Source organism: Erinaceus europaeus, chromosome 19 (genome assembly GCF_950295315.1).
Source record: "Erinaceus europaeus chromosome 19, mEriEur2.1, whole genome shotgun sequence".
Classification (NCBI taxonomy): domain Eukaryota; kingdom Metazoa; phylum Chordata; class Mammalia; order Eulipotyphla; family Erinaceidae; genus Erinaceus; species Erinaceus europaeus.
The window spans coordinates 66,017,277-66,044,022 of NC_080180.1; the positions used below are offsets into that span (position 1 = coordinate 66,017,277).

At 40.5% G+C, this 26,746-nt stretch overlaps 1 long non-coding RNA gene across 1 annotated transcript; it reads right to left on the reverse strand.

Moving 5' to 3' along the window:
• Nucleotides 1-24,981: 24,981 nt before the first annotated feature.
• LOC132534768 (uncharacterized) lies at nucleotides 24,982-25,294 on the reverse strand. The gene is made up of 2 exons (XR_009546484.1): nucleotides 25,210-25,294; nucleotides 24,982-25,129 (listed from the first exon to the last, which is right to left on the reverse strand). It is a non-coding gene; the product is annotated as an uncharacterized LOC132534768 (long non-coding RNA).
• Nucleotides 25,295-26,746: the final 1,452 nt, after the last annotated feature.

The following is a 26,746-nucleotide window of genomic DNA, read 5'->3' on the forward strand; positions in this document are numbered from 1 at the left end:
AGGCAGAAGCATAAACATTTACGTATGTGTATGGTGAGAAATCATCAACACACTCTTCAATTGCCATCTGTCACCTCACTTCATTACAATTTTTCCCTTTGTGATAACATTTAAGATTTACTCTCTTTTATATATTTCTCCATTCTCACTTTACGTCAACTTTTGACCTCCTTAATCCTTTTCTACCTGTTTTTATCTAGGATTTTTTCTCGATGCTTTTATTTTGAGTAGAGAGGAGAGAAAGACCTGCATCCCTGCTTCATCTGTCTGTCATGAAGCAGCCAGGACCTTGAACCCAGGTCCTTTCACTCTGTACCATGTGTGCCCTACAGGGTGTGCCACCACCCACTCACTTTTCTACCTGTTATTTATGTTTCCTTTTTCTTTTTAAAATTTCTAGTTCTACATCCAAATACATCACCTTAAACTTATAATTTTAAATATTTTCAATCAAAAGCATGACTTGGGTAACTGAAGCCAGGTAACAGTGGAATAGAGTGAGAAATTTTGATCCCAATTTAGAAGATAGCTACAAGTTAAATATTTGCAATGTTGTGATCAAATGTGTCTTGAAGGAAACTACATATAATGAAACTATTTATTTATTGAAAATAGTGATCGTGGAGGGGGGGTCGGGGCACCTAGGTGAGCTCACACATGGCTCTGCACAAGGGACTCAGTGTGAGCTCTAGACCCACCCCTGGGTGCATAGAGGGAGCTTCAGAAACAGGGAGACAGTGTGACAGGTGTCTCTCTCTTTATTCATCACCCCTTTCCTCTCAATTTCTCTGTCTCTACTCAACATTCACTAAACAACTAAATAAAATAGGAAAAGTAAAGACAATAGTAATAACATAAATCCTCAAAAATCTTCCTTTTTAAGATTTATTTTTATAAATCTTTTTATTTTATTAATGAGTACAGAGAGAAACTGAGATTAGAGAGAGAGAGGAAGAGAGGGAGAGGGAGAGGAGAGGAGAGGGAGAGGGAGAGGGAGAGGGAGAAGGGTGGGAGAGGGAGACAGAGACCTGTAGCCCTGCTTCACCATTTATGAAGCTTTTCCCCTGCAGGTGGAGACCGGGGGCTTGAACCCACATCCATGTATGTTGTAATGTATCTGCTTAATCAGGTGCTCCACCACCTGGCCCCCATGTTTATTATTTCTTATACACTGTTTTGTCAATAGATATTTCAGGATCTTGAGGAAAATCTAATTGTTTTATAGCCACATTGTCTTAATGAAATCTTTGGTATTTAACAGTCTATCTTGGGAAAAAAGTGAACTTTCTTACAGCAAGAACTGAATTCAGAAGCAGGTTCCTAAATTCATGTTCATTTAAATATACAGACACATTCTTGACATCAGTATTTTTGACAGATTTGGATTGAATTCAGGTCCGTGTGCTTTTCTGCAAATATAAGGTTTCCAAAACGATTGCTTTAGTGATTTTTCCCTGGGCATTACAAATGTGGTTTCCCTCAGACTTGTCTGCATTCCCCTACCTGAAGTTACTCTTTGCACAGTAATACCTTTCTTCTAAGGTTAGAATTTTTTTTCAGTTTTTATTTATAAAAAGGAAACACAGAAAAGAAAAAAAAAGAAAGAAAAAAAAGGAAACACTGACAAGACCATAGGATAAGAGGGGTACAACTCCACACAATTCCCCCCACCAGACCTCCATATCCCATCCCCTCCCCTGACAGCTTTCCTATTCTCTATCCCTCTGGGAGCATGGACCCAGGGGCATTGTGGGATGCACAAGGTGGAAGGTCTGGCTTCTGTCATTGCTTCCCCGCTGAACATGGGTGTTGACAGGTCTGATCTGTCAACAATTTACATGGCTTTATATGCTAACTCTTTTTCAGTCACCAGGTTCCAAAAGCTACCATGATGCCAACCGGACTTCCCTGGGCAGACGACCCCACCCATGTGTCCTGAGGCTAGATTCTAACAACCAAGTCATCCATGAGCTTTTCATTGCTATGAAAGGACATGATTTCTGAAAATCCTATGCTTGAGCTCCAGGTTTACCAGAAGATATTTTAAAATTTTAATGAATTGAAAAAAAAATAATGGGGTGGGGGAGATAGCATAGTGGTTATGCAAAGAGATCCTAGTTTCTGAGAGTTTAAGGATCGAGATTTCGTCTCCTAGACCAGCACAGGCCAGGGATGAGCCGTGTGCCCTGGTAAAATGATGATGGTGAGGACGAGGATGAGGATGATGAGCTAGAGTTTCAGGCTTCCCCCAAAACAGGTACAGCGCATCACACCAGTGTCTCCCAACCCTCCAGGACAGGAAACTGTAACTCAGCCCTTCAAGTCTGAATTCACTCAGACTTCCCAAACAGCCTCTTCACGCACCCCATGCTCTAGCCAGACATGACTCTCCCCGAGTACTGCAAACAAAACCCACTAGTGAGCACAGTTACGATGCCTATGTCCTATAAGGTAATCTGTCAGTAAGAGTTTGAAAATAAAAATGGTCATTAAGATAACGATCTACACTTCACTAGATGTATGATTTCAATCCAGATGTGCAGAGTTTTACGTGTTGGTGTAAGTGGCAGCCATGGGAACCAGGGGAAGAGCCCTGACCACAAACTCGTAGAGATACACCCAGGCAGAGGGTCAGCAAATCCAGGGTTCAACTGAATAATAGTAAAGGACTTCTTCATACATCTGATGATCTCATCAGGTGCATTTGGTCAAATTTCTAAGATTATTCACTTCAGTTTATTATTTTATGAGAGGCATTTTTTCCTCCGAATATTTCAAAGGAATGGACTGAAATATAGAGAGACATGTGTATGGTCATACCACCTGAGCATGCCTGGTCTCCTCCGAGGGACATGTTGGCAAACTATGTGATCAAGTTATATCCTTGAAGATGTAAATACTTTGATGAAATACAGCCTTCCCAGCTCTGATCACTTGCAGTGTTTACCAGGGCCTTTCCGTGGTAGTGTAGCGGCTAGTGGTTTGTGACAAACATCATTAAGACTTCATCATACTGTAAGCAGCAGTGAGCACTCTGACATTTCTGTAAGCAGCAGTGAGCACTCTGACATTTTTATTATGTGAGTCTGCAAGACATCTCAGAGTTTCTGATAGAAAAGAGGCCTGGCAAGTGAGGCTGAAAAAGAGCGAGAAAGACCTGTGTTATTCCCTGTTACTTTCTCTCAAATAGTAGACTTACTCATGTAGATTTGAGCTTTTAGGAAGACATATTAGTATGAACGATTCCACTAATGTCTCATTACAAATAGTGATCCTGAAGAATGCATGAAATGTGTCTTACAATCTTTTGACAAGCTGGGAATTGTATGTTAAATTTGTAATATGTGCACATAACTAGATATACCACCACCCGGCCTCCTGTATTTTAAGTTTGTATCATGTAGAATTCTGTATTTTTCTCACTCACAGAACCACACTAAGGTACATAGTTCCTTCTTTTAGACCAAAATAAAGCATAGACACTTAAGGTTAATATTTGTCTATATTCTTGCTTGTGATGTTTCTTAAAATAATTTTTCTAGTATTCTCTTAAGTCTATCATTCTAAAAATATTTTAATTGATGGAGTCAAAAGTGGACCCTGTCAGACTGTAGCAAACTCCTGGGTCAAATCATCCAAAACTGGCCAAGAAAACAGCCGTGACTCCAATTCTATTAACATACGGTAGCTGCATTCCATTTTGTGGCGTCATTAATCCAAAAAGAGCCTTTTGTTTTAGCAAAATCAAAAGGCTGGAAACCACACCCTACCAAGTAAAGTGCAGGGAAAACACTTGGCCGCGGAACATGTTACTGGATATTCTGACCACCAAGGACAAGTGTAGGTGCCAGGCACAGAAGCACCAGGTGGTTCCCATCTTTATCAGAGGTCCTGGGGAGGCGTCCTGGGGAACACTGCTAAACTAGAGTGGAATGGTCGTGTCAGTAACAGAAAATAACTTCTGCCCATATGCCAGATATTGGATAAAAACAACCAGAAATCAAGAGGGTAGGGGAGATAGGAAAAGAGACAGAGAGACAACCTCAGCCCTGCTTCACCACTCGCAAAGCTTTCCCTCTGCAGGCGAGGGCTGGAGCTCGACTCTGGGTCCCTGCAAACCGTAACGTGTGCACTCAACCAGGTGTGCCACTACCAGGCCCCACTACGGCAATTATTAGCAACACTGAGTTTGCAAAGTCGATTTCAACACCTTTGGATTTTTCATTCTGTAAGCAACGCTCTGTGATTGATAACTTTTCCCAAAATATGAAATTTCCGGGGTGGGGGGTAGAAATTCTGGAAGCTGATGAGTCCAAAGGTTTACTGTGACAGATTTCTGTGGCTTCAGTGGGCAGAAGCACTTTCAACCAAAAGCTGGCCTGGTAAAGAAGCAGAAAGAAGTGAGTTAGGCAGTGGCACAGAGGGTTAAGCGCAGGTGGCGCAAAGTGCAAGGACCCTTGTAATGATCCCTGTTGGAGCCCCCGGCTCCCCACCTGCAGGGGAGTCGTTTCAGCTTCACAGGCGGTGAAGCAGGTCTGCAGGTGTCTATCTTTCTCTCCTCCTCTCTGTCTTCCCCTCCTCTCTCCTTTTCTCTCTGTCCTATCCAACAATGATAATAAGAACTACAACAATAAAACAACAAGGGCAACAAAAGAGAATAAATAAATAAACAAATAAATAAATATTTTAAAAAAAGAAGAAGCAGAAAGAAGGCACTCCTGTTTGGAAAATCGTCCCCTAATCCTCCTGCCTGTCTCCTCATTTAAATCTCTCTGGACTTGGAGCCATGGTCCCTCACCTGAATCCACAGCATGGGTGAGATCTGGAGGGACCTGTCCTTACAAGGCACTACACAGACTTGTTTCTAACAAAAACGCCTATTTTAAGGTTTAAAAAATAACAAACTAAGGGTGAAAGAGCTGAAAGGACTGCTCCCTAGGAATGCATTGGACTTGCCATGTGCCCACCAGCCAGAGTGGGAAGGGGATGCTTCACAGAGCCACAGTGGGGACATAGAAATACGGCTGACTGATGTCATGGGCATTGGGAAGTCCATCAGCTCCCAGCAGATAGGTGCTGCTGATTTCACCACTGAACAAAATAATGAGGCATAACACGACTCCAGTGAGGTTTTTGACTCTCTAGAAACAAAAACTGTTGATAGATCCTATATGTTAGAGAGAGCTCTTGGTCTAGATAGACTTTTGTATATATTTATAATACTATGTTTTTAAAATGTATCTACTTTTGCAAGAGAGAGATAGAAAGACAGAGAGGGAGAGGGAGAGGGAGAGGGAGAGGCAGAGGGAGAGGCAGAGGGAGAGGGAGAGGGAGAGGGAGAGGAGAAAGGGAGAGGGAGAGGGAGAGGGAGAGGGAGAGGGAGAGGGAGAGGGAGAGGGAGAGGGAGAGGGAGAGGGAGAGGGAGAGGGAGAGGGAGAGGGAGAGGAGAGGGAGAGGGAGAGGGAGAGGGAGAGGGAGAGGGAGAGGGAGAGGGAGAGGGAGAGGGAGAGGGAGAGGGAGAGGGAGAGGGAGAGGGAGAGGGAGAGAGGGAGAGGGAGAGGGAGAGAGGGAGAGGGAGAGGGAGAGAGGGAGAGGGAGAGGGAGAGGAGAGGGAGAGGGAGAGGGAGAGGGAGAGGGAGAGGGAGAGGGAGAGGGAGAGGGAGAGGGAGAGGGAGAGGGAGAGGGAGAGGGAGAGGGAGAGGAGAGGGAGAGGGAGAGGGAGAGGGAGAGGGAGAGGGAGAGGGAGAGGGAGAGGGAGAGGGAGAGGGAGAGAGGGAGAGGGAGAGAGGGAGAGGGAGAGGGAGAGGGAGAGGAGAGGGAGAGGGAGAGGAGAGGGAGAGGGAGAGGGAGAGGGAGAGGGAGAGGGAGAGGGAGAGGGAGAGGGAGAGAGGGAGAGGGAGAGAGGGAGAGGGAGAGGGAGAGGGAGAGGAGAGTGAGAGGGAGAGGGAGAGGGAGAGGGAGAGGGAGAGGGAGAGGGAGAGGGAGAGGGAGAGGGAGAGGGAGAGGGAGAGGAGAAAGGGAGAGGGAGAGGGAGAGGGAGAGGGAGAGGGAGAGGGAGAGGGAGAGGGAGAGGGAGAGGGAGAGGGAGAGGAGAGGAGAGGGAGAGGGAGGGGGAGAGGGCCAGTGTGGTGCTGGGGCCCCACTTTGACAGAGAAGACACTGGCACCAAAGTCAATACTCCACACTGGCAAGTTCTGGGTTCCAACACAAAGTGATCTCCTGGCATAAAACATGTGATTAAGATCCTTTTATTATCCTTTTATTCACCAAAGGCACTGTGACTTCAAGATCGCAAATTGAAATGACTTTCCTGTCCCCTATATGATAACAGGGCGTGGAGAGAATGGTGATCTTGCCCAATGAGAGCTGAAAATAAATATAGTAATGAAACGTCATTCACCAACTCCTGACTTTGTTAGACCTGCTACCCAAAGTAACATTCTGATGGGTTTTGCCTGTCTGATAACAGAAGAGGATTTTTTTTTTCTTTTTCCTTCTAGGTTTATAGCTGGGGCTTCGTGCTGGCACTACAAATCCACTGCTCCTGGAGGCCATTTTTTCCATTTTATTGGACAGAACAGAGAAACTGAGAGAGGAGGAGAGATAGAGAGGGAGAGAGACAGAGAGACCCCTGCAGACCTGCTCCACTGCTGGTGAAGCTTCCCCAGATCCTTGCCCCTAGTACAATGTACACTTCACTGGGTGCACCACCTGGCCCAGTCATTACTGATTAATTTCATGAAAACTGTCATGCAGAAATATGGTATTGCACTTATGAATACTACATGCTTTCTATTTCATGGCTACAACATAAACACACAAATTTATACAACAGTATCAATTAAAATTAATATTAATTTCACTTTCACAAGCATATTTAAATTCAAAGTTAAAATACTAGACATCAATTAGTATATATTAAATATACAAATGTATATGCCCAGTACAGAGACCATAAAATTAGAAATTCATCTAAATTAAATAAATTATACAAATAAAAATATAAGTTCTGATCTTTCTCTGTTCTCTTTTTAATAATAAATAAATCTTAAAATAAAATAGTATTTTACACAATGCCAACTGGAGATATTCTCACATCATTAACAAACAGCTAGGACAGAGGTAAGACAAGGGACCAGCCTCTGTGAACAGCTGCAGAAGCATCAGGATCCTGGACATTGAGCACAGTGAAAATGATGACCTGGGGGCAGGTGGTGATGCTCCTGGTTAGGTGCACATGTCACTATGCTCAAGGACCCAGGTTCAATCCCCTGGTCCCCACTTGCAGGGAGAAAGCTTCACAAATGGTGAAACAGAGCTGCAGGGGTCTCTCTGCCTCTCTCTCCTTTTCTAACACCCCCTACCCTCTCAATTTCAGGCTGTCTCTATCCAGTAAAGTAATTTAAAAAACAGATAATTAAAAAAAATATATATATATATTTAAAAATAAATACAATTTCACTTAAAATGTTTGTGCAGGGACAAGAGAATTAGTTCACAGAGCAGGCATGTGCCTTGCCATGTGTGTGGTCAGGGTTCAACCCCAAGCACCTTGTGGGACTTTGCGGTGTCTCTGGGAGGAACTCAGTGTTGTGGCTTCTCCTCACATTGCTCTGTGTGTGTGCGTGAAAAAAAAAGAAAAAGTCCAGCAGCAGTGAAAGTACATGTGTGTGGGATTCCAGCTGTACACATAAATATATATATATATATACACATACATATCTACAGACATTCAGGCAACAGAATTGCAGACATAATGGGAGGATCTCTTGTTTCTGCTGGCTGAGTGGCCTTCTAAGGCAAGGCATCTTCAGTATCTGCACAGAGTCTGCAGAGATCATGTTCACATAAGGATCATCCCCTTCACACGCTGTGTCATACTAGCCAGGATTGAACATCAAACTCTGTTTGTAACTTAGTGTAAACTGACATCATCTTGCTTTTATCCACATTCCTGTAATACTTTTTAATTAAATAATTTATTTATTTTATTTAGATAGTGACAGAGAGAAATAATTTATTTTATTTAGATAGAAATAATTTATTTTATTTAGAGACAGAGAGAAATTTATTTTATTTAGATAGAGACAGAGAGAAAAGGGAGGAGGAGAGAGGGAAAGAGACAGAGAGACATCTGCAGCCCTGCTTCACCACTCATGAAGCTTTCCCCCTACAGATGGGGATCAGGGGCTTGAACCTGGGACCTTGTGCATTGTAATATTGCACTTAACAAGGTGTGCCAATGCCTGCCTCCCCCAATTCTGTCATTCTCTCCCCAGACATAGGATGATATAAGTAACATGAAGTTAGATGGGAACCTGTTCTGTCTTAATTAGGAACCAATAAAATTGTAGATTGGACCTCAACTTTCTATTTTTTAAAAAATTTTTTGTAGTATCTTTATTTATTTATTGGGGTGAGACAGTCAGAAATCAAGAGGGAGGAGGGTGATAGAGAAGGAGAAAGACAGAGACAGAGATACACCTGCAACACTGCTTCACAACTTGCAAAGCTTTCCCCCTGCAGGTGGGGACCAGGGACTCAAACCCGGGTCCTTACACATTGTAACATGCATTTAACCAGGGGCCCCACCACCTGGCCCCAGACCTAAACTTTTACACTATAGAATCCTGATAATTATTTAATCTACATAATCTACTGTTAAACTAGATGACAAAAAAAGTCTATGCTTACATTGGATAATATTTATACTGTAGGAATACTGGTACTCAGCATTTTAATAGTTCAAGTGTTCAGCCAGTAAGTCAATTGTTGTTATTGTCTGGCAGACAGTCAGTAAACTTGGAACAAAACTTCATTGATGCTGTACAGCACACCAGACCTAGTCCTCAATATTCACATTCTAACAGAAGCGAGGAAGTCAAATGATTGCAAGAAGAAGTGAACACCCTTTGCCACTTTTCCTTCTAGAGTGCAACAAAGGTGGAGAGTAAACGCAGCCCTCTCTCAGATTCATCTTTAATGTCAATATTTCTGTGTCTCTACAAAGTGCATTGTGTTCCAAGAATCAGAATTTGTGACTCCTGTTTCTAAACCTTTTATATTCCAAGAGCTTCCACAGGGTTTAATTTTCCACTTGTTCATTATCGTCATGTAGGAGTGGTGTTGCCTGAGTTTTACAGAGTATTGAACACCAACTGCCCAATTCTTCTGTGCTTACGATGAAGCTGTCAGCTCTTGTAAGCGGCAGTATTGTTTTTAATGTAATTGTTCAAATGACTAAGGAGAGTTAAGCTAATTATACATAACTGAACAAATCAGAGAACAACCATTAGCATTCCAAGGATAAAAACAAATATATAACTGCTGAAATGCTGGGCAGGTAACATTCTTTCATGTAGGAAGACTTTCTGAAGTAAGTAAACAAGTAAGCAGGGGAGCCTAAGGAAGCCTTCTCTTGTGGTAAATAACATTGTTTCGGATAAAATATTGTACAGCACCAGACTCAACTGCTTTCTTTCAATGTAAATGGCTTGTGTTACGGAATATGACAGGAATTCAGAATGTTTACACGTGAAAAATGAGTAAGAGACCAGCAACATAAATAAGAGAAGAAATCAAGTATGGTGTTCCAGGGAGATGCTTTCAGTTTATGGAAAGGCACTGGAAAAAGCCCTTTCTCAAGTAACAGACCGCAGATACATGTTTTTTAATTGATTTAAGGATGATCAAAATTGGTTTTCTTTCTGTAGAATTACAGTTGTGTCTGAACCACACACTTTTCGACTGACTTACTCTCATGCCTCTGTGTCTGACCTTTCACAAGACTCTCCTCGCTCCCATGCGACAGTTAGATTAAAAGACACATCACATGAAGTGTTCAGCAGGTGCTTAAAAAATTATACCGTTAAGCAAAGGACAAAAAAAAAAAAAAAAGATTAAGCAGAATAGCTAACAGGGAGCTACTGGAAGTCAGCCAGTAGACAGGCAATAAAGAGAGACGGTTATTACTTCACTCTCCTGCTGGGCTAAGATTTATGGGGAAGAAATACAAATAAAATCCCAGAGCTTTGTAGTCAATATGTGAAATGGGGAGGAGGACAAGGAGAGAAAGTGTAAACATTTAAAAGAGATGTTGAATGACGACCTCCAGTCATCAGATGCTTGTCAACACGGTTACCAAGAAGAGAAGAGAGACAAAGGACAGTTCTTCCTGAACAGAGACACTGGCTACAACCCAGTGTACTGACAGCCAGGATTCATAGCCAACACTAGAGCGAGCTGGCCCGAAGCACAGAATATATCTCATCTGCAGAGAGCCTGAACTATTGCTGCTCTATCTTAGACACTGACCTGATAACCCTTTTCTAAAACTTGATGTCCAGCCTTGGGATATGTGCCCGAAACCCTGAAGGTCCCAGATTCAATCCCCAGCATCACTATCTACCAAATATCTACAGTGCTCTGATGTCTCTCATAGCCTTTCCCAGAAAATTAAATAAATAAGTCTCTGACAGTTATGGAGATGGGTGGTGACACATCAGGTTGAGAGCACATAGCACCCAGGTTCCAGCACCCGGTCCCCACCTGCAGGGGAAAAACTGTGTGTGAGCGGTGAAGCAGAGCCGCAGGTGTCTCTCCCTCTCTCTGTATCTTCTCTCCATCTCAATTTCTGTCTCTATCGAAATTGATTAATTAATTGTTAAAAACAATATTAGAAAACATACATCCATTTACCAGAGCTTAGAATGCCTACCTTGAGAAAGAAAAAAAAGTCTAATGTACTTATGTATTTCATTGAAAATTATAGTATTTGTTCATAGCATGTATAAAGACTATGTTCATGAAGATATATGTAGAGAGAGGAACATATACACATCTATATGTAGCCAAATACAGCATCGATTAAATGTATTTCAAAGCAACTAATATCTCTCAAACTTGACAGTATGAGATCGAGCTTCCCGGTCTGTTTAATAAAATACCCTTAGCTTCAAAGTTGGCAATTATCTGAAAATATAATAGGTAGAATGAATATTTCTATTAGGAGCCTTTTTTCTTGGGCTGAAGTGTCTACAGTTGTCCAGTAGGTGTGAGCCATCCATCTGTTCATTTAATTCTCTTGTTTCCTAGTTTCATGCCTGGTCCATGTGTCTATTTGGGAGAGTGGAATCCTCAGTTATTTTGCTATCAGTGTATTCTCTCAGTTCTCTCAGTAACTGTTTGACATTTTCTGCTGCCTCTTCACTTGGTGCACAGACATTGATGACTATTATCTCCTTTTGGTTGATTGATCCCTTGAACATCAAGTAATTTCAATTTCTTGAGCATGAAGTAATATGCAGTCCTACATTTTATTACCTGGATTACTACTGTCTAGCACGCACTGTCGGCCTATCTATTTTTCTACCTATCATCTGTCTATATAGAGCAATATTTGCTATTGATTACATTAATCTGGAGAATGTATCCCCAATACAACACAGTATCCAAAATCGATGTAAAATTGTATGAATTTACAGGGTCATCATTTTGGGACTTATAAAACTATGACATCAACACAAATCATGGCACTGAGAAAAAATAATGTTGTAGAGTTAACACTTCTTTGATAAAAAATAGCATTCCTCATTAACCAGATTCCACCACGGAAACACTCTGACCTTTAAAATAAAGAAGATTCCATCACTTCTACATCATGAAATTCCTTGTGCTACACTAAGATAGTTTTTACTTAGTTACAACTTCTTATTTTAAGAATTCTTAATTACAACATGCACAAGCCAGGCTAGGAATACAGATAGAGAGAGAGAGATAGAGAGAGAGATAGAGAGAGAGATAGAGAGGTAGAGATAGAGAGGTAGAGAGAGAGAGAGAGAGATAGAGAGATAGAGATAGAGAGGTAGAAAGGGATAGAGATAGAGAGAGATAGAGATACAGAGAGATAGAGAGATATAGATAGAGATATAGAGATAGAGAGGTAGAAAGAGATAGAGATAGAGAGAGATAGAGAGATATAGATAGAGAGATAGAGATGGAGAGATAGAGAGAGATAGAAATAGAGATAGAGATCAAGTTAGAGAGTTAGAGATAAAGATAGAAAGATAGAGACAGAGATATAGAGAGATAGAAAGAGATAGAGATACAGAAAGATAGAGAGAGATAGAGAGATGGAGATAGAGAGAGATAGAGATAGAGAGATAGAGGTCAAGATAGTTAGAGATAGATAGATAGAGATAGAGAGTTAGAGATAGAGATAGAGAGAGATAGAGAGAGAGATAGAGAGAGAGAGATAGAGAGAGATAGAGATAGAGAGATAGAGATAGAGATAGAGAGAGATAGAGATAGAGAGAGATAGAGATAGAGAGAGATAGAGAGAGATAGAGATAGAGAGAGAGAGATAGAGAGAGATAGAGAGAGAGATAGAGAGAGGGATAGAGAGATAGAGAGAGGGATAGAGGGATAGAGAGATAGAGAGACAGAGATAGAGGTATAGAGAGAGATAGAGATAGAGAGGGATAGAGGGATAGAGAGATAGACAGAGATAGAGGGATAGAGAGAATAGAGAGAGATAGATAGAGAGAGATAGAGGGATAGAGAGAGATATTGAGATGTAGATATATGTGGTATATTAATAAAAAATACCATAGGCTAGAGAAACAGCTCATTCATGTCTGAGGACATCTTCAGCATCTCTGAACAGGAGTGGTGCTCTGGTTCGGTTTTCTCTGTCTGCCCTCTCTGTTCATGTGGAGCAGCTCCATTTCCTCTTTTCTCCCTATACCCCCCGTCCCCCTGTTGCAGGGGACCAGGTCAGGAGAGAGAGAGCCCAAAACCTCGGAAAGCAGCATTCTGCAGCAAACCTCAGTGGCACGTGCCCTACAGCCATCAGAGGAAGCCCTCCAGGCCACGTGCTGGCGGTCAGCTCTCACAGCCAACCTCCAAGGAGTGCGTGCTGAGACAGCTCTCTGAGGAAGATGTACTTGCAGAAGGGGCCATCACCACTGCTTCTGACCTTGTCCCAGACTAGATTAGGGGACAAGACTGTGTCGGTCCAATAACACTAATAATTACACAACTGGGTGAAGGATCCAATTTCATGAGAAAGTTTGCCAAAATTTGCTGCATGAATATGTCCCAATACATGTATTCAGCATCCCACTCCAGGCCGTGCCCTGAGAGGTTCCAAGGTTCCTTCTCCAGAGTGTTTTCCCTTCCCTCCCCTCTGTCAGAACCTTGCAGGAGCTGCACTTCCACACTTCTTATTCTAACATTTGCCCTTCTTCCGTAGCCAGTCAACAGCGTCAGGTTGAGCCTGATGTCAAGTTTCGAGACCTCCTTTGAATCTGGAGAGGTGGCAGTCGTTGACTATGTGGGTCACAGTCTGTCTGGAGCCGCAGGGGCAGTTCGGGTCGTCTCTGGCTCCCCAGCGATGGAACATAGCGGCGCACCGGCCATGGCCTGTTCGATAGCGACTGAGGAGGGCCCGATCATAACGTGCTAGGTCAAAGCCGGGTTGACGCTCGCAGGGGTCTGTGATGAGGTGTTTGTTCTTGACCTCAGCTGACTGCCAGCTCTGTTTCCAAGAGACTAGAACAGAGAAGTTCAGTGTAGGCGTAGGGGACCAGATTGGGTGACGAGACGTCAAGCGTTGGACAGGGTGGGCGAAGATCTCCGCGTATATTGGCAGGTCCGGTCGAGCGTAGACGTGAGAAATGAACTTAGATGATGCCGCATCCCGACGAATATCTGGCGGGGCAATGTGGCTAAGAACTGGCAGCCAAGGAACCGGGGTGGAACAGATGGTTCCAGAAATGATCCTCATGGAGGAATATAATTTGGAATCGACCAAGTGGACATGGGGGCTACGGAACCATCCTGGGGCACAGTATTCTGCAGTGGAATAGCATAATGCCAGAGAGGATGATCGCAGTGTGGAAGTGCTCGCACCCCATGAGGAGCTGGCCAGTCTTGCAATGATGCGATTCCTCGCGCCCACCTTTGCTGCAGTTTTTATGAGATGTTCGTGAAATGACAGGGTGCGATCGAGAGTAACGCCAAGGTAGACTGGCTGGGCTTCATGCCGGATTCTCGTATCGCCAAGCTGCACATTAAGTTCACGCGAGGCCGAGGCATGGTGTAGATGGAAAACAGATGATACCGTTTTTGCAGTGCTAGGGATTAGTCGCCATTTTTTACAGTAATCAGATATCAGAGACATGTCTTTCGTGAGTGTTTCCTCAAGGATGTCGAACTTGGATGCCTGAGTTGCACAGTTCATCTACGTCATCGGCGTAGATGAACTTCCTTGAAGAAGTTTCTGGGAGGTCATTGATGTAAATATTAAATAGCGTAGGAGCCAGAGCAGAGCCCTGGGGGAGGCCACTTGAGACAAGTCTCCATCTGCTAGATTTGTCACCCAGATGCACCCGGAATCTTCTGTTTTGGAGAAGAAACGATATAGTGTTGGCCACCCATGGAGGCAGGCATCTTGAGATCTTGACTAGGAGACCACGGTGCCAGACCGTGTCATAGGCTGCTGTGAGATCAACAAAGACAGCACCCGTCTTTAAATTCTTCTGGAATCCATTTTCAATGTAAGTTGACAGGGCCAGGGCTTGTTCGCAGGTAGATAGATCTTCCTGGGCGGAAACCAGCCTGGGCGGGTGATAGGAATTTCTCTGTAAGAGGAGAAATACGTGACAGAAGCAGCCTCTCAAGGAGTTTGTAACACACGGAGAGGACAGAAATTGGTCTATAGCTGGCGGCCAGTGTTGGGTCTTTCTTTGGTTTCAAAACCGCTATAATCTTCGCACGACGCCAAACTTTGGGCATAGACTCAGATTCCAAGATGTGGGACAGGAATGAAGGAAGCCACTTCTTTGCCGTGGGACTCAGGTTAAGAATGAGTTCTGGGGTGATGTTACAATAGCCAGCAGCCGTTCCCGGTTTAACCCTCTTCAAAGCGTCTTCCAGTTCAGACAGTGTAAAGGGAGGGAGTTTTGGAGATGGACAAGATAACCGGAAGTGGGATGACCACTCATGGGAAATTTCTCTTTTCCAGACTTCCACACTGAGGAGTCAGACCTCTGCACTCTCTTCTCTTTCTCTCTCCAAGCAAATAAGGTAAACAAGTGAAATACAAGAAACTCTAATCCCTGACTGGGGATTTAGCCTAATCGTTCTGCAAAATGACTCTACTGCCTGAGGCTCTGAGCTTTCAATGTCCAGCACCACCATAAGCCAGAGTTGAGCAGTGAACTGGCTGGATGAAAGAAAGAAAGAAAGAGAGAGAGAGAGAGAGAGAGAGAGAGAGAGAGAGATGGAGGTAAGGAAGAGAGGGAAAAAATAACACTAATGTTTCAAGAAGAGAAAATCTGACTTAACTGATGAGAGATGCCCACTGTGTGTCACCTGTGTCTCTGCTCAGTGAATCTGCCCACACCTCTCTGTAGAAGCTGCTGGGACACCCCACTCCTGGCAAAGGGAATGAACACAGAAGGTGAGTTGGCAGTGGGCTTTTAAAACACCTGTCAACACCATGCAAATCCACTGACCAAAGAAATTTGCATGAACTTTCCTAACTTCAGATTCCAGGGGTGTAAACTACTTTTCCAGAAGATATCACACACACACACACACACACACACACACACACACACACACACATCACAAATCTGGATCTGGGGCTGAGATATTTGGGTGCGTCTGCAAGAATGATCCTAGACAAAGTTTACAAATTACCCTGCCACCACTGTCAGGAAGGACTGTTCCCTTGAGGAGGAAGAAGCAGCACAGGCTTTGAACAATCATATAAGAAAACACACATTTGCTGGGAGGAGGGCGGTAGTGCAGCAGGTTAAGTGCACATGGTGCAAAGTGCAAGGATCTCGGTTCGAGCCCCCAGCTCCCCACCTGCAGGGGAGTCACTTCACAGGCGGTGAAGCAGGTCTGCAGGTGTCTGTCTTTCTCTCCCCCTCTGTATTCCTTTCCTCTTTCCATTTCTCTCTGTCCTATTAATAAAAATAAAACACATATTTGCTATCAATCAGCAGACACACACACGCGCGCGCACACACACACACACACACACACACACACACACACAATCACAGAGAGAAGTAACGCAAAAGCCTATTTTCACTCACTAAAAATACTTCCAACCAAATATACTGAAACAACACAATAGAAATATGTTTCTTTTTCTTCCCTTCAGAATTATTGTTGTGGCTTGGCACAGACACTATGAATCCATTTTATTGGATAGGACAGAGAGAGACTGAGAAGGGAGAGGGAGGGAGAGAGGGAGAGAGAAAGAGAGACAGCTGCAGACCTGCTTCACCACTTGTGAAGTGTTCCCCCTGCAGTTGGGCAGCAGGGGCTCGAACCCAGATCCTTGTGAGGGTCCTTGCATTTAGTACTATGTGTGCTTAACTGGCTGTGCCACCTCCTGCTCCCCCCCCGGAAGTATGCTTCTTTCTTAAGATGCTATCTTGTCTCTAAAATATTCAAATGTGAGTTCAGTAAGCAATTCTCCAAAATGCTTTATTCTCCCCTCCTCTCTCTACAGTTGCGAAGCCCCAGCAGTGCTACTGCTCTCTCATTTCCCAGGGGCTTCAGTCGCTAAATCATATTTCTATGAACGATAGTTCAGATGGTCTTACAGAAAACAGCAGCACAGGGAGGAGTTCATATTTTGAAAAAAAAGAAAGAAAAAAGAAAGAAAGAAAGAAAGAAAGAAAGAAAGAAAGAAAGAAAGAAAGAAAGGACAGATCTCAGCTGAGGTCTTAATTAAAAAATAGCAAGGGGTCATGCACTAATGACTCCACTCTCTGGATATCAACTGCATGTGTGTCACAGTGATACACTGATATTTATATTAAAATATGTATACATACTTAACACTAATTTTATCATCATCTCTTCTATTACTTCAGCTTTTTCCAGCTGTGTAGACTATTCAAACTATAAGGGGAATAATTCCACAAGACATAAGTACACATCTTTTCCCCTGTATTTCTTTAGTGGAAAGAATTATCAATCACCTGCTGCTCTGTGGACTTTTTCATTTCTGATCTGCTTATAAAATGGAGATGCTAAGGATTGTCTAATTAAAATACCTAACTGCAGCCCAGTCAAGTGGCTCACTTCGGGAGTGAGCTGCTTTCCCATGCCCATGACACATATTCAAGCCTCCTCCCTTCACACTGCAGGGAACATTGGAACTGTGGTCTTTTTATCCCTTTCTGTCTCTCTGTCTCTATCTGAAAAAGTCAGGACAGAACAGCAAAGCCCCACTGATGGCCCTAAATAAATAAATGAACAGACAAGTAGATAATTAAATAAATAACTGAGGTGCACTACATAAGCACTTTGAAAGTTCTAGGGAAGTTTAAGGGGATTTGTGCTTAGTGTCTGCCATAGAGCCATGTAGACATTCTGACTGGATGTGAAGTGAAGCTCCAGTCCTCTTTTCTAATCATGTTTTTTTACAATCATTTGCACAGTGGTGATAGATGGCACATTTGTCACTCTTGAATACCAGACTATACATCCATTCTAATGAATTTAGCCATCAACTTAATTGATAGTCTCTAACAGAAGGGTAGATTTATTCCCTCAATGAATAAAACTACTTAATATTTACAGCCAGTATCAATTATGTTAACACATCTATTGACACTCCATTTTCAGTCTAATATACTGCTAATTTTAACAGAAATTAATCTAGTGATATGTGATCTATCGCCAGAGTAAGTTTCTATATAAGTCAGAACGAAAACTAGTTTCCTATAATATTTTGAAACCGTGTGTTAGATTATTTTTCCAGGAACCTTTATTGAACTAGGAACCTTTTGACCTGTGAGATATCTAGCTCTGTGAGCTCCCCTTCACCTTCTCTACTTCTGTCCTTTGTCTTTCTCTGTTATATCACCTGTGCCAGTGAGATGTCTCCAACATAAGAATTTACTACACAGATATGCAGAAAATCTGTCCCTTAATTAGAATCACGACTGACTCTAAGCACAGGAGGTTTACTACAGAGAACAATACACACACACACACACACACACACACACACACACACACACACACACGTTGCAATCAATCATTGACATCTAAAAGGATACAGTAACTTCAAACTCCTCAGCTAAATATCCTAGAGTCCGTTCTACCTCACAGGATCAGGCCATTCTACAAAGGAAGAACACCATTCGAAATGTACACATGCAATCATTTCTATGTTTTAAAATTAGTCTTCTTACTAAATCCCACAGACTGTGTACATTTGCTGCATTACCAAAATACCTGTTTTATACTATATTTCATTACAAGCTGCTATTGTCAGTGAATGAATTTCTCAAATAGACGACAAGTTAACACACTACATTGAGGTACAAATTCTGCAAACATTGGCATCACTGCTGATTCACTCCATATGTGACTGATGTGATATGTCACATTGTTTTAAGACCTTTTATTTTTATCTTGTGAAAAATTATGTGACATTGTTTTTGGAATACCTATTTTTCCTTGATGAAATTGCACTCAATTTAAGAATTCAAGCTGGGCGGTAGTGCAGTGGGTTAAGCGCAGGTGGCGCTAAGCGCAAGGACGGGCATAAGGATCCCGATTCAAGCCCCAGCTCCACACTTGCAGGGGAGTCGCTTCACAGGCACTGAAGTAGGTCTGCAGGTGTCTGTCTTTCTCTCCCCCTCTGTCTTCCCCTCCTCTCTCCATTTCTTTCTATCCTATCCAACAACAACAAAAACAATAATAACTATAACAATAAAATAACAAGGGCAACAAAAGGGAATAAACAAAAAAAATTCCAAAAAAAGAAGAATTCAGTTCTTTGTTTCTTTCTAAATCAATGCAATTGACTAAGGGATCAGGAAATAGGAAAGCTATCAAGATACCAGTGATAGTACAACAGTGCTGATCAACTAAGTTCAGGAGTATTTAATAGGAATATAATTCAATGTAATTTTTGGAAGATGTATGATGAGTAAGAGATCCAGATAACGCCAACCAGAGAGGGTCACGAATTCAAATAAGTTTTGAGCAAAAGTTACAACATCAACTGTGCACATGGAGTCCAAGGCCACCATGTTATGTTTTGCATATGATACAATAAAGCGACCTCTTTTGAACGATTTTGAACAAGTAGTAAAACCTCTGGACCTAGAAGTCATGATTTCAACATAACAGCTATCAAGAGAATTGATTTTATTTTTATCTTATTGGGAGGTTAATGAGTTTTACAATTGCTGGCAGGGGGGACTATCTCTCATCGAGTTAATATCTGTGTATCCAAACACTGTATTACACACATTCCAGCAAGAGTCCTGGCATCTTGGTGTTGTTTTGATGATGGCATACAATGGACAACATATTTCCATATATTTAAAGACTTCTTTATTTAATACTTTATTCATTTATTAATGAGAAACATAGGAGGAGAGAGAAAGAACCAGGCATTACCCTGGTACATGTGCTGCTGGGGACTGAACTCAAGACCTCATGCTTGAGAGTCCAATGCTTTATCCACTGTACCACCTCTCAGACCACAAGCTTTCCATATATTTATTGTCTTCTGTATATTGTCTTTCAAGAGGTTCCTGTTGCAATCAGACAAGTTTTCATTCTTTGGAGCTATAAAAGCCCTTTGGATATTTTAGGTAATAGTGACTTATTGCTTTTCTAGGCAGATGAGCTTTTTTGTAAATATTTTTTTATCCCAGTCAGTTTCTTGTCTTCTTTCATAATGAAGAGAAAAAGCTTGAATAGAGTTCAGTTTGTCAATTATTTCCTCATACCAAAATCAAGTGCTGGTTTTCCTGAAGCTTGAGTTTCTTCTAGCTTTGTCTTGTCCAAGTCCAAATTTCTTTCCGTAGAAACAGTATGTGAAACAACCAAAAAGGAGACCGTACATATTCTCATTTGTAAATGTCTCAGTGTATTTCTGAACCTGAATAAAATGTGTGACGTAGCTGAAAGGCTTAATGCACTGTTTTCCCTGTAGTCAGTCATCTGTGCGTAGCTGAAGTAAAGAGTGATTACTGTAACTCGTAATTTTATGAGTAGCTATGTCAGAAGAAAATTATATATCTAATCACAGAATAAAAGATTTTTATTCCCAGGACTTAGCTCATTGTTTCTTCTTGTGCATTTTTGACTATAATTAAATCAAACAGAACTTAAGCTGATATTTTACAAAATAGTATTGAATGAGAGAATTAATGAGTCTCTCCTTTTCATAACCATTAAATACATCATTCCAGGTTTAATGTGAAAAATGGTCTCATGCATAAAGTTTGAAAAATGTAATTTTCAGCACTACAATTAAACATGTTTTAGATCTGTGCACCTGCCTCTTTTTCTGCCATTTGCAGTCTTGAATTTTGAAACACAGAGTAGTTATACCTTAAATGTATGGGAAATATTTTGAGCAATTAGGTGATAGAAAATAACTTCTTGTTGTATGTCTGGATTCACAGTTCCTTGATCTGACATATTAAAATATGGCACGTAAGGTACAGACCAAGCTTGGAAGTTTAAATGAGTGCTTTATCTTCAAATTTTATATTACATATGTAATTATCCACTAATTTGAATAAATTTTTCAAGCTGTATTTGTCCATCAGTTTGAATAAGTCTTTCAAAATTTACCTTAAATTATTATGTGTTTACGTTTTTAGTTTAACATTAGAGAGTTTTTGAAAATGCACATAACCAATATATAACAAAACTCTATGTTGGCAGGGAGAGATAGCATACTGGATATGCGAAGAGATTATCATGCCTGACTCCAAAGCCCCAGGTTCAATCCCCTGCACCACCATAAACCATAGCTGAGCAGTGCTCTGGTAAAAGAAAACAAAACTGTATGGAAAAATACAGGAATGCTCAAAGCATGTCCAGTGTCGGGACCGAACCAGGAACATATGTCATGCCAGCTGAGTCACTTCCAGCGGCAGGAGGTGCGTTTCAAAAGGAAGCATATGTGTCGAGATACTGCAGAAACATTAACAGAAAATACTGACATGAATAATGTCTAACGTTTCCAATGAAGATAAAGTATATGTGACACTGCTAAACAATAAAAAGTAGTGGGTCAGGCTGTAATGCAGAGGGTTAAATGCACATGGTGTGAAGCTCAAGGATCCCAGTTCGAGCCCCCGGCTCCCCATCTGCACGGGGGGTCGCTTTACAGGCGGTGAAGCAGGTGTGCAGGTGTCTGTCTGTCTCTCCCCCTCTCTTTCTTCCCCTCTTCTCTCCATTTCTCTCTGTCCTATCCAACAACAGTGACATCAATAACAAGAATAATATAACCAGAACAATGATAAAAACAACAAGGGCAATTAAAAGGAAAAAAAATAGCCTCCAGGAGCAGTGGATTCATGGTGCAGGCACTGAGCCCCCCAAATAACTCTGAAGACAAAAATAAATAACAAAAAAATAAATAAAAATAAAGAAGTAAAAAGGAATTGAAAAGAATAGAAACTCATGTTGTACCAATTTTAAACAGAAAAGAAGTAGCTTAGTTATAAATCTTTTGTGTATATGTATTTGTATACCTTTAGACACACTTGTATATGCAAACTTAAGACACATTCTAACTTTAGTAAATAAATCTAGCATTAATATTTAAACTCAGAATTGTCCTTGTTTAGATTCGTATTTTCCTAGTAAAAAGAGTGAATGATATGTATTTGAAGTTCCTGTTTGCCATCTGCATGCTTTCTTTAGAGAAAATTCTGTTGAGATCTTAGCCCATCTTTTTAATTGGATTGTTTTGTATATTTATTGCTTCTCTTGTTGAGTGATTTGATTTCTGTGTATAATTTGGATATTAAAACCCCGATGAAGACACAATCTGTCAGGATCTCCTCTCATTCAGTGGGATGTCTTTGTGTTTTGATGCAAGTTTCGTATTCTGTGCAGGAAGGTTTTAGTTTTCCTTCTTCTGCACTGATTTGAAAAGAAAATTATGTAGAGAAAGTGATAAGGATAAATAAATATTTCATTAGACTAGGTATTTATGAACTTTAAAATAGGAGTTCTCAAAGGAAATTGTAAAGAAATAAAAGTATATTTTACTCAATCCAGATGGATTCAGCAAATTAAAAAAAATTTTAAATTTTGGGGAAATTATTATAAGAAAAAAGAACTCAGATTGACACGGGAAAATAGAAACAAATTCTTAAAGTTCACGCAAAGGAAAGCTAAGAATTGTTTTAAGTGGATGTAAAAGTTAGAAACATATAGGTAGGGTAGCCTAACAAGAGTAACTTAAAATTGCCATTTTCATAAAACAATATATTAGAGACTACTTTAAAATTATATTCATTTTAAAGGCAAAAGGTCTGTGATTGAGTCATCAGGCTCCTTGGATAATAAAAATCTCATGTTAACTCCAGTAGAGTAATCCGCCACAACTCAAATTATTACTTGTGACTATCTACAAAGATGAATGACCTTAGAAGTAAGTATGCCTTTGGGTGTTTTATAGACATTTCTATTGTCCTTCTCTTTTTCAGAGACCTTTTAGTTGAATAAAAGCAGGTGCCTAAACTTTCCTTTCTTTAGCAATGAATTTGCAGACTGGTATCTATTTTAAAGGTAATGTACTAATTAATGAGCACAAGACCCAAACTTGCCAAATGAAGGATTCTTATAGATATTGGGAACATTTTCTTGCCTTTTTTTTTATAGAGTGTTTTGTCTTTTTTTTTTTTTTTGCATCCAGGGTTATTGCTGAAGCTTGATTCTGGCACAACAAATCCACTGCACCTGGAGGTTTGTTTGTTTTTTTGTTGTTGTTTTTTTGGATAAGACAGAAAAATTGAGAGAGGAGCGAGAGCGAGGAGACAGAGAAGGGGAGAGAAAGATAGAAAGACAGACACCTGCAGACCTGCTTCATCACTTGTGAAACAACTCCCCTGCAGGTAGGGAGCTGGGGACTTGAACCAGGATCCTTGACTGGATCCTTGTACTTTATACTATATGCCCGTACCCCGATGCACTACTGCCCAGCCCCCTATAATGCTTTCTAGATGTCCTGGTTTGGAGTTTATGTTGATGTGAAGACATGTAAAAACTGTGTTATAGAAAAACAAGCATAAATAGAAATAGAAGTGGACCCCAGGTTAGATCACTGTGGTAAAAAGTTAACTGAATTTATCTCTTCAAGTTTGCTAGCAACTCTTTGCCTTAGCTCCGCTAACTATATCTACTCTCAACTCTGACACCATCTTCCCAGACAATATTTCTCGTCCACCCACATGTTAGCTATCAAGCTCAAACAAAGACTATTAAGACATACTCTGAGGAACATTCCTAAAATAGACTTCCTGGATGGGGGGAGACAGCATAATGGTTATACAAAGAGACTCTCATACGTGAGGCTCCTAAGTCCCAGGTTCAATCCCCCGCACCAATAAGCCAGAGCTGGACAGGGTTCTGGTGTTTCTCTCTGTGTCTTTCTCTCTCTGCATCTCTCTCAAAAATAAAATAAATAAAATAGATTAAAAAATTTAAAATAGACTTCCTAGCTTTTTTCTACCCTAAGTTCCCTATTTTCATCTGCTCTATTCCTACTTTCTGGTTCCTGTCTATTAAACAATTTGTTCTATTTTATATGCTATTGTATTTCAGCCAACAAGTTCTGAGTGCTGCTATGATTCCATCCTGATTTCCCTGGGCAGACAACTTTACCAATGTGTGCAGGAACCTCCTCTCCCCAGAGCCCTGCCCCACTAGAGAAAGATAGAAAGAGGCTGGGGGGATGGATCCACCTGCCAAGACCCATGTCCAGCAGAGAAGCAATTGCAGAAGCCAGACCTCCCACCTTCTGCTCCCTATAAAGGATTTCGATCAAGACACCCAGAGGGATAAACAATAGGGAGGCTTCCGATGGAGGCGGTGGGACACTGAACTCTGGTGGTGGACACTGTGTGGAATCACACCCCTGTTACAATGAAACCTTTTACAGTCTTATAAATCAATATTAATCCACTAATAAAAATAAAAGATAAAAATTAAAATATGTATGAACAGCACAAGGTCTGAATACTTAATTGTATTTGAATAAATAACAGGGAATTTTAAACATAAATAATATACATATTTAACTATATATAAACCATATATATATATCATATATTTAGGAATAACTGATTGCACTGGATGGCATAAAGAAATGACTCAGACAATTGTATGCCTATGAAGAAAATCCAGAAATGTTAAATTAGAAAATTAAAATGCCAATGTTATTATTTTCAGTTCTCTATTCAGAGAAATTAAGAGTGGCCTTTAAAATATGTGCATTTCTAAATTGTGTGCAATCCTTAATTGTCCTTACCTTTTATTTTTGATCTTTTGTATAATTGCAGGCTTCCTTTTTTATGTTCTAAAAACTTAAGAAAAAGGAACTTGAACCAGATAACCAACTAGCTATTATCCTTAATTTACAAAAGACCAAATATATCTGTCCTTCAAATTCTCAGGAAAAAAAATCTGTAGCAAAAAATTTAATTTTTTTCCAAAATATTCAGCTTTCTAGTATTTCAAACAATATCCTCAGTAACAGATAAGAAGAAACAACATTATGTAAAACGTGGCAACCAGGTATCTTATGCAAATATATGTTGGTAAAGGGGTTGTTAATTTTGTACCCAGGACTTTTAGCCAAATAAATAAATAAATGAATCTGACATTAAAGATGGCAAATGCCACACTCTTTACGTGCTGATGAATATAGGGTATGCTACAGTGAAAACTGGCTGTTACTCATTACTGAGAAAATGAGCCTGTAGACCAGCTTTCTGCTCACTAACTATTTGATCTTAGTATATCTAGTTGTTTTCTTGTGTATACACTGGCGTTTACTTCAAGGGTGTGTATAAAGTATTTGATACATTTGTTACAGTAATGATGTTATAAAAATAGAACCCAGTTTCCTATCATGGAACTCGCTTTACTTCTTTTTTTTTCATATACTTCACCCAGTCAATACACAGATTAAATTTGTACTATTTCCAAAACATTGTATCCAATCATGACATTGTCTCAACCTCCACGGACAGGACAAGATGCTTCTATTTGATTTCTTGAAGCATTTGTTATATGACAGGATTCTCTTCTTGACAAGCCAGCCTATCACCTAGAAAAAAATACATCTTGAAGGATTTCAGAATAACAGTTTTCAAAAAGAGTCAAAAATTGGGTTTTAAAATTAAAAACCTGGTGTGTGAGGGCAGAGGGGCACCTGGTGGAGTACACATCATCATGCCCAAGGACCTGGGTTCAGCCCCCGCTTCCCACCTGCAGGGGGAAAGCTTCATGAGTAGAGAAGTGCTGCAGGTATCTCCCTCTCTGATTCTCTATTTCCTCTTCCCTCTCACGTCCTCTCTATCCCTTTGTTAAAAAAGGCCAATAACAGATTTTTTTCTCATTGCATGTTTGTTTATTAAAAAAAAAAAGACTAAGGTTTGACTGGAGTTTAAACACAAAAATAGACCACTTCTAAGAGCAAGAATGCCTCTATAGGTTACTATAAAACTATTTACTCTGACGCTTTTAAAATAGTAAGTATGCGATTTTGTATAATTAATCATTCTATTTTCCAAGCATGCAGTATGCATGAATTTTTGTATTAATTATATATGCTTAATGATTGCAATAAACATTATATTATACTTGTATTTTATATTTTGGCAATTATATAAAATAGTATATATTCATAATACCTAATAAATATAACATAAAATGATATAACTAATACTCAAATAAAAATTTGATGTTTATGCTTCTGTATAAATACTTTTTAATATCATCAACAGAAGGTTATCCTTTTTTTAAATGGGTGATACCATCAATATTCTTTTCTTCTTCTAACTTTTGTGATTTCTCAGACATTTTTTTTCTAAGTACCTAGTAAAGATATGCCAACCATTCAAACATTAAAGAGATAAAATGAAAGAAAGAGACTGTATGATATTTATACAAAGTTGAAACTGCTATCTTCACAAACATGTTATTTTTACTTGTAAACTGGGAAAATATAACTAGGTATGTCAGTGTTGAGAATAAATATAGACTACAGATACTATGTTCTTACATTGTCACTTTTCTGACCATCATCATGATTATACATGAAACTTGTAGATAAAGATATTTGCAGATAGCATAAGCCTTACTGACTTTAGCACATTCCAGGCAAGATGACTGCATTTACTCTTTTCTACAATTTGATCACCATTAATGAACTCTCTGAGGAAGTCGTCATGGTTTCCACTTACAAGGAGAACCACAGTTCTGAAATCATGAGCAGCATTTTGAGACTGGTATGTTTACACAGCACATCAGAATCCAAGGTAGAATGACTAGATTTTTCAAAATGTTTTACTAAGATTTTTTTTCTTTTTTTGTAGTAAAGAACAGTGGTTTCATTTTTCAAAGTTCTTCTGTCATGGAGGAAGAGAGAAAAATGTGTATATTTTGCTCCCCTTTTGTTGTCCTTATTGTTTTATCATTGTCGTGGTTATTATTATTGTTGTTATTGATGTCATTGTTGTTGGATAGGACAGAGAGAAATCAAGAGAGGAGGGGAAGAAAGAGAGGGGGAGAGAAAGACAGACACCTGCAGACCTGCTTCACTGCCTGTGAAGTGACTCCCCCTGTAGGGGGGGAGCTGGGGGCTCGAACTGGGATTCTGAGGCTGGTCTTTGCGCTTTGTGCCACGTGCACTTAACCCGCTGTGCTACAGCCCGACCCCCCC